This window comes from Cyprinus carpio, chromosome B13, assembly GCF_018340385.1.
Source record: "Cyprinus carpio isolate SPL01 chromosome B13, ASM1834038v1, whole genome shotgun sequence".
Taxonomy (NCBI): Eukaryota; Metazoa; Chordata; class Actinopteri; order Cypriniformes; family Cyprinidae; genus Cyprinus; species Cyprinus carpio.
In genome coordinates this window covers 19,451,131-19,462,868 of record NC_056609.1, presented here as the reverse complement: position 1 = coordinate 19,462,868, position 11,738 = coordinate 19,451,131, and positions in this window count along the sequence as shown.

Here is an 11,738-nt window from a genome sequence, read left to right as displayed (position 1 = left end):
GCCATCTGAGAGCTCAAAGGTCAAGCACATTCAACTGAGGTTTCCTGCCTTGCCCTACATGTACTGTGATTTCTCTGGATTTGCTGAATTTTGCACTGTGAAATGTGATTTTTGATTTGTTTGACACTTCTCTCATGAAATTTGGCACAAAGTGATGAGCCATGATCCAGCTTTGCTTGCAAAGAAAAAGGTGCTCCTTTTATACCCAAACATGATAGCTTGATCCATTACCAGTTTACCTGCTTACTGTGAACTGTTTCAAAACAGTTTAAAGTGGATATTCTATAACCTTTTCACTTTTGTTTTGCCTCTGTCCCAACTTTTTTGGATTGTGTTGCAGCCAACAAAATCAAAATTTACTCATATTAACAAAATACATTTACGTTGGTCAGTGAAAACTTTGGAAATCTTTTCTTTGTAATTTTGTCAATTAAATAAAAGTTAAAGAGACTGAACAAATCACAGATTCTTGATTTTATTACTGCATTTTTACAAAACGTCCGAACTTCTCTGGAATTGGGGTTGTAGTTGACAGTGTCTTTTTATATCCATTGTAAACATTTTCCATGTAAACAATTCACATTTATTCATTTGTATAGCACTTATCACAATTACTGATCTAACAATTTTTTTTTTCTTTTACTGAAAATTGCACATAAAAATGAGTACTAGATCTTTCAGCAGCATATAAAATAGAGTGTTTCGAAAGAGTAATAATTGATAAATGTGTTAAGTTGTTGCATTACATATTTATTTAATCTCTGAAATGAACATGTTAACTCTGGCTCTCCTAAAAAATCCTCATCCAATACCAGCCAGTCAATGAGTTCATGAACCTGTGACACATTGTGTCAGTGAATGTGTGGGGGGCCTCAGGAATCTCCGCTCTGTTTCATGGTCTGTTCTGCTGATTGTCCCTTGGCTTCTGTACTGAGAAGATGCTGCCAGGAGCTCATCAGCTTGCATGGGACTCTGAAGCCAAAGCAACTACCTTCAGTGTGAGCATGTGTTTACATCATTGGAAGATGATCTTATCTGCAGATGGAATATGTACAGGTGACCATGCAGAACTGCACTGCTTTTCCTGAAAGCAGGGAGGTCTGGAGTAAAGAAGTGGGAGGAATGTTCTTCAGGTGGTCTATGTTTTATAAGTGAAACTATGCAGTGAGATCCTGTTCCTGCTCTAACTAATTTCATGATTGAGCTCATATTTACAGGAAAAGGTCAAGACACTGTGCTTCACACAATAGTGATTTTAGAGATAGTTCTAGACCACATCAGGTGGGACACTATCCAAATGAGACTAATGTAGCACCATATGTATATTAGATTTTAGATGCTGGCATCTCCATAAGACTTTTTAAATACAGTAGCACAACTGTTCTAAACTCTTTTTTTTTCAGCAGGGAAGCAGTACAGGGCTCTAGAAGTGACCAAGCAGGGTCTAGAATCAGAATTTTCGATAACGATATGTACAAGACATTTAAAAATTGCTAAGATCGATGATGTTTAAATAACCCACTGTAAAAAGGCACATTTTAATGAACTTATGGTGCCTTCTAAAAGTTTGTTTATACTTGGCAAAGGGTTTTTGGACAATATTTGCATGAATCCTTTGCATTGCAAAGCATTGATGAGACAACAAAAACTATGAAAACGAGTTAGAATTAATTCAGAACATAAGAAAATAGCTGCAGTATTAATACATTTCTAAAATGTTTTAAATGGTCTGTTTTTTATTAACTTTGACAATCAATCTATAACGGTCTACAATAAGCTGCCAAAGCTGCGGTATATGACTTGTAAACATTGCCATTATTATGCAGTCAGAATGAAAATCATTGTTTTTTTCAAATAGGAATTGCACTTTAGATTTAATGCATTTGCATCAATAAATTATGAAGATAAATGCTGATATTGTCCATAACCTCACTATAAATCCTAGTGTGTTTCCAAATGTTTGGAGGGTAGTTACATTTCTTGAAACTTGCAACAGTGGAAGGATCATATTTGACAGTAAAAAATGGAGGGATTCGGGTGTGTGTGTCTCAAATGTGGAAAAGGAGTGTGTATGTGTGTGTTTGACTTGAGAATGTGTGAATGAGTAATTGTGGGAAAAAGAATCTCATCTCAATCACATGCTTCTGCTTCCCTCATTTTTTCTGTATTTCTGACATAATGCTACACCTGCACACTCTGCTCTCTTCCTCGCTCTCCAACATCAACATCTCTCTGTTTTTCCAGCTTTAGTGGGTTTAATAGATGATCCAAGCGGAGCAGCGCTGGGGAACTTGGAACTCGACGTAGCAGCACCGAATATGATTCTCGCTCATCTTATTTCAGTCCAAACAGTCCCTATTTTGTCTGTTTATATCCCCTCTCAGGCAACAGGGCTTGAGGTAACGAGTGTGGTGTGCTTTACTCTAACTGTTTGTGTTGAAGAATGAGCGAGAGAAAGAGAGATGGATTTAAGCAGGCATGATGTAGCCACGTTCTCACCATCCCATGATCCCCTACTGTGCAAGCTACAGCCAAAACAGTGATGTAAGCAATCTGAGCAGCTACGCAAGTTAGAGGGGAAACATTCATGCCCCTATAACCCTACATCCAAAATGCTTTCTGGCAAAACTAGTTAGTAAATCTAGTATGTTTATCCTCAGACCTTGCTGGAAAATGTTGTATTTATGCTTGCTGCGTTATGCCAATCAGGATAAATTTGACTAGCTGGTCTCTTCTTATCAAAGACGTTTAAAAATCACAAAGAAGCTGTGCCAGTTTGTTGTACGCAAACTTTCTGCTAGCTGGTAAGTGTTATATTTGGCCACAGAGGGGCGACAAACTCTACATTTGTTTTAATGCGCACAAAGAAGCAGGAGAATGAGGGGAAAAACACAGTAACATCTCCACTGAGAAGACCATCTTAGACCAGAATGAATTTAGGTTTAGGCTGGTTTGCTACTACTCTACATGATGTTAACCAATAAAATCTAATTGTCAAAGTCTGTCAACCAGCATGTTCTTTCATGTTTAACCAAAGTAGGACGTAGACATCAAGGATGCAAAATGCATCAGAAAGCAGGAAAACAAAATGGGTAACATGATTTAATATAACAGTGACTGTTTAATTGAAGTCTGGGTCTGCTGTATGAAATCTGGTAGTTGTTAGAAGGTCTATCAACTTGAGCGTCATTTCCTCTGTAAGCACTTGCTCAGTGGCCTGTTGATCAAGATTAACCTGTACGTCATCACTGTGCTATTTGGTTATGGAGTGAGATGAATTATAGTTTTTATTATTGTTCGAGCATGTGTAAAGATGCATGTGCACGTTGAAAGATCACAGACCTGCTAAGGTCAAAAGCTCAATTGAGTACAGGAGTGTTATAATAAGGGATTCACGTCAGTATAGGGTACAGAAGAGGCTTAGGGGTCAGAGGTCAGAAATAAGACATTGTTTTACACCATCTGTCTCTCGACAGACACTTCACAGATTGTTCTTTTCTTTTCTTTTATTTTCTTTTTTTCTTTTCTTTTCTTTTCTTTTCTTTTCTTTTCTTTTCTTTTCTTTTCTTTTCTTTTCTTTTCTTTTCTTTTCTTTTCTTTTCTTTTCCCAGATTGGTCTCTCACACACACACTCACACACACACATATATATATATATATATACAGTATATATACAGTGGGGTCCAAAGTCTAAGACCACATTGAACATCTGGGAATAAAAATCTAATTTAGACCTGAAAATAAACACAATTTTGAAACGTTTTACATTTTGAGTTTGAATTGATTTTGATTGAGTTTTGGTTTTGAAATATTGTAAACAAACTGACCATGACCACGTGAACTCCACATTCTCAAATTATGCTGCATTGCATGATCAGGTTGTGTACAAACGGCATGTAGCTTGATGCTTTTGATGCCAATTTAAATATTAAAATAAACTTTTAATATACACTGGCAGTCGAAAGTTTTTTTTATTTTATTTTATTAGTTTCTTACACTCCCCAATGGTGCATTTATTTGATCAAAAACACAGTAAAAACAGCAATATTGGGAAATATTGTTGTAAATGAAAATGACTATTTTCTATTTGAATATATTTTAAAATGTCGTTTATTCCTCTGATTGCAAAGCTGAATTTTCAGCAGCCATTACTCTGTCTTCAGTGTCACATGATCCTTAAGAAATCATTCGAATATGCTGATTTGGTGCTCAAGAAATATTTCTTATTATCAGTGTTGAAAACACTTGAAGCATCCAGTTTAGTAGGTAAATTTTTTTTCATATTTTTGTGGAAGTCATGAAATCAAAAAATAATGCATTTGTCTAGATTCTTTGATGAATAGAAACTTTAAAAGCACATTTTTTTTAACATTATAATCTTAATTAAATTAAATTGTATTTAAAAGGATTAAAATAAAATTAATTTAATGCATCCTTGATGAAAAGTAGTCTTTTTTTAAAATAAAATCTTACTAAATCCAAACTTTTGATCACAGTGTAAATGTTTTACTAATAAACTTTTAATAATGCTTTGTAGTTTTAAAATATATATATATTTTTTTACATTTCAATGAACCTTGTAATCATATATATATTATATATATAATATATATATATATATATATATATATATATATATATATATATATAAATTGTATATATATAAGGAATCTATAATAAAATCTAAAAATAAATTTGTTTAAAATGAGAAAAATACAAATTAAAAGCACTTTCAGTGATTCCAGACTTTGGGTCACTACTGTATATTTATGTCTTATTCACCTTTGCTCATTCACTATATGTTCTAATACTGCAAACTGAGTGTTTTCTCTTCTGCTGTCAGTCCTCACATCTTTTATCTTGCCCTCTCGTCTTTTCCCTCTCTCCCGCTCTCCATCTCTCTTCTCATAATAAACACTAAATGTTTTATCTTCGAGCCTCCACCCCCTGCCCCATCTGCAGCTGTGTGTGTGAGTGTGTGTCTGTGAGGAGGTGGTAATGTTGGTGATTGAGTGCAGGGTTGTTGTGCTCTCCTGGTCTGGCACAGCACCTGGATTATATTTGAGACGGGAAACATTGAAGTAGATGTTTCGAGGATGTGTATGAACCAAACTAAACATTCAGTCATACAGGAGACACGTGGAGGCCTATCAGACAGTGAACCAAAATTTTTAAACACCTACGACAGAAATGACAAGCATACCTCACGTTTAACAAGACATGGTGCTTTCATCCCCCATAGAAGACAGACAAACACAAACAATACAGACAAATAATAGATGAGATACTGCACAGTCCCGGTCCCGGACAGCGAGTGACCTTACATATGCAGGTAAAATTGGATTTTCTCCAAACATTGTTAAAAAAAAACAAGCTAACAAACTTTATAGCTATAGTTAGTGAAGCGGTCAGGGGAATCGATTGCAGTAAAAATAAATGATTGAAGTAATAATTCTTGAACTAATAGTATTGAAGTAATAATTCAGTGTTAATAATATAGTATTGTCGCAATGTTTGTCATGTTGCTTAACTGATTGTTACATTAGTCATCGTTTTTATTTCTTAGCAGAAGCTTTAAGATAAGTAGCTACAGGTAGAATGATGAAATAATCGAAACTCTAAAATCAACATTGTATGTCCATTTATTTATTTTATTTATCTAGTTAGTAGTCCTATAATACGGGAGGTTGCTTTCTTTTCATCTAATAGGCTACTGTAACTAAAGCTCACTACGTAAAATTACTGTCATCCTATGTTCATAATTGTAACTTGAAAGTAATATGGACATCAAATTGCACTGAATATAACAAAAGACTCTGTTTTGCTTGGTTTTGTTTGAGATTTTATGACTTTTTTTCCATTATAAAAATTTACAGTAAAAAATTACTGCACTTTTATTGCCGTTAGGTATACATAAAGTCAACCTACATATACAAATATCATACCAGTAATGAAATATTTCATAACAACGAGTAGAGCTGGACAAACAGAAGTAACCCCTTTCCTCTACACAGTTCTGTGATTCATCCATGTCAAATACAGCTGCCATGCACTAGCATTTCCTGTTTAAGACCGACCACCTCCTCAGAGAGCACTCTCCCTGTCAGCTTCACAAAACTGCAGCTGAAACATTACAAATACACAGAAAACAGCTCAGACCGAACTGTACATATTTATTCATCCAGCGTATACAGTATGCTCAGTTACTTGGCATTCCAGTGATTGAAAGTGTGGCACGAACTACATCTGCGACGGTTTCGCTCAAGATGAGGCGGGGAAAAGTACTGGCGGTCAAGCCTGGGGAACTCAGTAGTAATGTGTCAGATTAGCAAATGGAAATTCCAACGGAAAGTGTGAGATCAAGTAGAAGAGAGAGAATTGACAAGGTTAGTTGATGAAATGGGAAAGACAAGCCAAAGAGTAACCAAACCTTCCATAATCCTGTCCTGCCGCTGGCAGGCCGCAAGATTTGGGGTTTTCCTGTTGGGTTTTGCTTCTTTTAACCCCATGGTCTTTGACAGGCCCTGAGCACCTATCACTGCCTTTTATGAGATCTAATTGATTACATGTGACCACACCATTTATTTTTATGCCTGACTTCTGACCATTGAGTCACTTTTTCAAAGAAAACAGTATTTGTTAAACGACTTGTGGATGGAGCAAATACGATGTTGGTGGTGGTTTCTGTGGTTAAATTATGTAATTGACAGTATGATGTAGTGCAGTACAGCTTACCTCAGAATTTCATTAAAGGATTTTCCTTTGGAAAGCCCGGATCGGATCCATGCCATTGAGCTCCGTTGGGTTATATTGTATTTGTATATAAGGGCTCAGTTACCGTATTCCGGAAAATTATTTTTAAATTGATATTAGTCTTCATATTTAATATTTAGTCGAGAATGACTACACAATAACTCAGAATGGATGTATTAAATAACAGATTTAAGCTCTTATGATGGACGGATGGTCGTGTCAGTGCCCGACCCGTGTGTAGAGTTAGTTTGTGCCATGTCTTCATGAGATTTTTGGGTAGACGCCCAGGCTCAGAGGATTTCTGAGGTGAAATATGCAGACACGGATATTTCCCCTCCTCAATAATGCTGTGAGTAGATTCACCTTGCTGTGCATTTGTTTTCTTTGGAGCCAGACCTGTGCATTTAACCCTGACAAATGCTCATTCACATTCCGTGTCATTCTGCTTGCCAAACTTTTAGAAGAATTAAGTACATGGTTTAATGGTGCAAAGTCTAAAACAACCATTCTGGGACTGTTTATTCAGAGCTGTTGTACAGGTGTTACGCTGATGTGTTGGTCAACCGGAGACATATAGAAACAGTATAAAACCACAGAGCTTGTTCAGCACATAGTTTGGTAGCTTTATAACGGAAAGGATAGTTGGAAGTAGATTACTGGGCAGCAGATAATTCGTTCCAGAGTTTACGTTCGTGCAGGACGGAGGTGGATTCTGCTTGACTGGGTAAATGCTATAAGCCAGTGGTTCTATTTTTGTCATCCTCTTAATTAGTATCAAATGTTAAATGAACAATGAAAAAAACAATTACATAATTTTTATTTGTTATTAGCAGATGCCTTCGTCTAAAGCAGAAAACAAGCAATTTAACAAAGTATCAGTATTTAAAATTACAGTACATTGTAAAGTGATTTTTATTTAAACTATTTTTTTTATATCAATAAATGAGTTTCAAATCATATCTTTTAAAGTTTTTACTATTTTGCTCAATAATGTTTTCATTATACTGTAATGATAATAATAAAAAAAATATACCACACTATCATGAAAATCTTTAACAATTTTAAGCTTTGGCAAATTGGTTAAGTGGGGTTAGCTGTGGACCTTCGTGCTCATGTTCTCTCTCTCTCTCTCTCTAGAAAAAAAAAAAAAAAATCGATTAACTCTCTCTCTCTCTCTCTCTCTCTCTCTCTCTCTCTCTCTCTCTCTAAAAATTAGATGTTTCCTCACAGTAAATGTCGATCCAGGAAGTATAGGACAGTGCAAGCTTTTGGATGTGTTGATAGAAGCAATCTATTCCATTCCATCAGTGTTTTGATGATCGTTCTGAATCTGATCCAGATGTAGTAGTGTTTTACAAAAATGTGATTTTTGCAGCTTTTTATTCAAAATATTGCTTTTTCATGAAATTGTTTTTCAACATTGAATTGCTGAAAAAAAAGAAAAGATTGCATGAAGCGAGAATAAAACTTTTTTTTTTGAAGCAGAGGCACTGTTCTATGTTTTGGCATATTGCATGTTCAGATATTCATACAACAAAATATTCTGGGGGCCATTTTTGTGTAAATGATCAGAAATGCTGGTGAGGGCTGGCAACTTTAGAAAATAAAATGCTGGCGGGGAAATAGTAAAAGTAGTCAAAAATTAATGTATAAATAAAGTGCATCATCAATAAGGCAAATTTGAATAAGAATAAGAGAACAAATGAACTTTGTTGTCCAACACTTTGAGACTCCTTTGGATCATTACACCTCAGATTTTCAGAAGGGGCTGACAGGGAACTGACATTAGTCTTTACCCATCATGCTTTGCTCTGTCCTGATTGCATATAGAAATGACTATGCAGAAACAGTATCATGAACCAGGAATTCAATTGCACTGAATTAATTCTTTGCTTTTCTTTGCTTTCCTCTTCTCTGCTTGACAGAATCATGGGATATGAAAAAATTGAGCCGTGGCATCAAAGTTTTGCTTGTCTGGGCTTTATTTAAAAGATGAAGGGGAAAAGATTTCAAGAGGACCCTGCAGCGAGAGAAGTTAAATGAGATTTTACATAACTGCCCCCTAGAGGGGATAGTGTCAAAGACGCAGAATGAAGTATTCTGAAAGCCTATAAATTCTGTGGGGTCTCCCTGTAGCCATTAACTACAACTCATACATTGCACAATCATTCCTGCAGTGGGTGGTTGGTGAACCGTACTTTTAATCTAAACTTGATAAAAAAATGTACCATGAACAGCTCTGGCGTCTGCCGTTTCCTCATAACCAGCTTTCACATTATTACTGCTGCAGTTTAAAGAAATTTTATGATTAGTCATGGATTCATGCTTGCTTCTTCTCAATGAAAAGAAATCCCACCCGGCAGTCTGTGAAATGTACTCTGAAAAGCAGTGGACAGATCTTTATCTGCTCACCCTTGTGGTTGCCACCCTGAAATTATCAGAGCAGATCTTAGTTTCCATAGTTTGTCTCAGCCTGGTGTGGTGGAAAGTTAATTAAACTGAAAAGCTCACTGTTGTGAATAAAAAATGTTTATACAACTTCTTTTAGTTTCTGCTTCTGCATCACCTAGAAGTGTTTGTGTATATGTGGCAGAGTTGGAGAGTCAGTGACTAATAGGAGCTGTATTATAAATTTGATTTTTTAGTAGCCTGACTATTCACTTTTGCCAACAAGTAGCAGTGTAGCATGTCAAAATACTACATCAGCTGTTTATTTTAATATATTAATGCATTTATTATTTTTTTTCAGCCTATTAAAAAAAGAAACATAATCATTTCAGTGATTTATAATCATTAATTAATTACTCATTGTGTCACGCTTTATTTTAAGGTCCAATTCTTGCTATTAACAAACCATTAACTATGACTTTTGCCTCAAACTCCTAATTTGCTGCTTATTAATAGTTAGTAAGGTTGTTGTTAAATTTAGGTATTGTGTTAGGATTAGGGATGTAGAATGTGGTCATGGAGAATATTTATTTTATAAGTACTAATAAACAGCCAATATGTTAATAATAGGCATCCCAATAAGGAACTAGTTAATAGTGAGAACTGGTCCCTATACTAAAGTGTTACTGTTTTTATACAGCAGTCAAAGTGCTTCATGAGATTGTAGTTTATTTCATAAAACAAACACATCTGGTGCGTTTGTCTTTCATATGTTTTTTCTTCAAATCAAAGTTTGTAATGTTATGATTCATCTCAGATTGGGCTGGTTTAGTTCGTGACTTAACTCTTTGTTGAAGATAAAAGTCCTTAGGAAAAAATTATAGTTTCAGTAATTTATGAGTAGCAGTGAATTGGTATTTTTGGACGGTTCATATGTATTAAGCTGTTCAAAAAACGATTATTTAAATAACACATAGTCCCTGACCCTGAGGCATTTGGCATTTTGTAGTTTTGGGCCTAAATGCTACTTTTCAAAATCTTTTCAACCATTAAATTGGAGTGTTTTTCTTGTTTAATTATTATTCTTTTTAATCCTGTCATTCTAATTGATATCCTCATTGATTTATGTCAGATAAATGCTGCTTTCAATATTTCATTTGATATTTATATACAGTAGTTCATCTAAAAGATATCACTCTTTTAAATAGTATTATTATGTGTAATTACAGCAGCCGTTCTTTTTTTTTACTTTCACCGACTTTCTATTTTTTAACCACTACTTTTTTGGGCTGAAGTTGGTTAGTGAGTGCTCTGCTAACTGATAGAGATGTCCAAATACAGAATAGTGAGGAAGCTCTTTGTTTGATAAAGCCGGACATTACACAGCTCTGTTTGGTGGAGCGTGCAGCCCGTCTTAATCAAAGCCCGTCTCGCTTGTGAAAGTGTGCTGTAAACGGTCGAAACTCAGACCATCCATCCACTGGTTGAAGCACACACCTGCTTACTGAGTCTCTTTTGTAAACCTCCGACCACAGGCATAGTTTACTACTCCAGTCCTCTTCTGCTTTATCCTCTTTTCCGGTGTCCCTACAAACATGCATCTCTGTTATCCAATCCCCACTGCATGGGTTCAAAAAGCGCCCGTGTCCGTCTGGTGGTTGGTGTGTGTGTGTGCCAGGTTTAGGGAAACAGTGGAGAAGAACACACAGGATCTGGCTTTGATCTGACGCAGATGGTCCTTCTGGCCCACTGCAGAGGAGTTTAACAGCTCAGACATCTCACACACACTCAATGTTTCCTTTCTGCATTTCCGGAGCTATTGCTTTTCTTCGAGTGATGAGCAAAGATGTGACATGTCATCAATGCCGTGGCCAAGGTGACCGAGGCATCCACAAGGCCAACCTGCTCGAAAAATGGAAACATTTAAAATGATAAATCACACTTGTTTAAGGAACAACGGGATCAGTTTGGACTGTTTGCTTTTGGTGGGGGCCAAAGCTCTGGAAAGTCCTTCTGAAGCACTCAGATTTTCTGTGAACTTGGTAATACAACTCAACAAAATGGCATTTGAACAAACCCGGCTGAAAGCATATAATGTGTTTTCCTATTCCCCCACCTAAATAGCATGAGAACCTGTAAAGATGTTTGTTCTGAAAACACAGAGGTGGAATGCACCGTTAAAACAACAGCATTGGCGAGCCTTTGAGTCACTTTTCGTATTTGGTTTTCAGTGTAACATGACAGAGGGTTGTTATCGAGTCTGTAAATCCCTTTGAAATATGTTTGGGAGTCATAGGGTCCTGCAGGGGGGCTAAACACCGTACACACAGACAGCGGGAGTCACTGCCAAATAAGCATTGCTACCTCACACTGATATATGGCCCTCCATTTCAAAAAATATCCCAAAATAGACTTAAGAAAGAGAGATTGTTGCGCATTAAGGCACGAACGACCACAAGAGTCGGAGGCAAAATTGAGCAAATGATGAAAATATACCGCATTCCATTCTTTCACAAACCTATCGGTCTGTTTGAACGGTTTCACACAATTACAGACGTATTAGAGATATTTCGGAGCCGAGAGTCGTGTAATGGTTT